Below are 560 nucleotides of genomic sequence, written 5' to 3' on the forward strand. Positions count from 1 at the left end.
AGGAGAGAGATAGAGAGTTAGAAACATCGATGAGAGAGAAACATCGACCAGGTGCCTCCTGCACACCCCCCACTGGGGATGTGCCCACAACCAAGGTACATGCCCTTGACCGGAATCGAACCTGGGACCTCTCAGTCCGCAGGCCGACGCTCTATCCACTGAGCCAAACCGGTTTCGGCCACCATTTATTCTTTATAACTCTGTTCAAATGTTATCTTTTCCTGGGTCACCTCACAACCCCAACATTCTCCGCCCTGAGCCACCTCTTTACCGAGAGCAGTGCTTCTCAAATATTTTCATCTGAAGACTATTTTACATTCTCAAATTATTGAAGATCCCCCCCAAAATTTTTGTTTTATATAGGTTCCATCTATTGACAGTTACCAGTTTAGAAATTAAAATTGTGAATGTTTAATTATTTGTTAATTCATTTAAAATAATAAGCCTGGAAAATAACTACAATTTCCCAAACAATAAAATTTAATGAGAAGAATGGCTTCTGCCGAGACCGGTTTGGCTCAGTGGATAGAGCGTCGGCCTACGGGCTGAAAGGTCCCAGG

Source organism: Myotis davidii, unplaced genomic scaffold (assembly GCF_000327345.1).
Source record: "Myotis davidii unplaced genomic scaffold, ASM32734v1 scaffold327, whole genome shotgun sequence".
NCBI lineage: Eukaryota > Metazoa > Chordata > Mammalia > Chiroptera > Vespertilionidae > Myotis > Myotis davidii.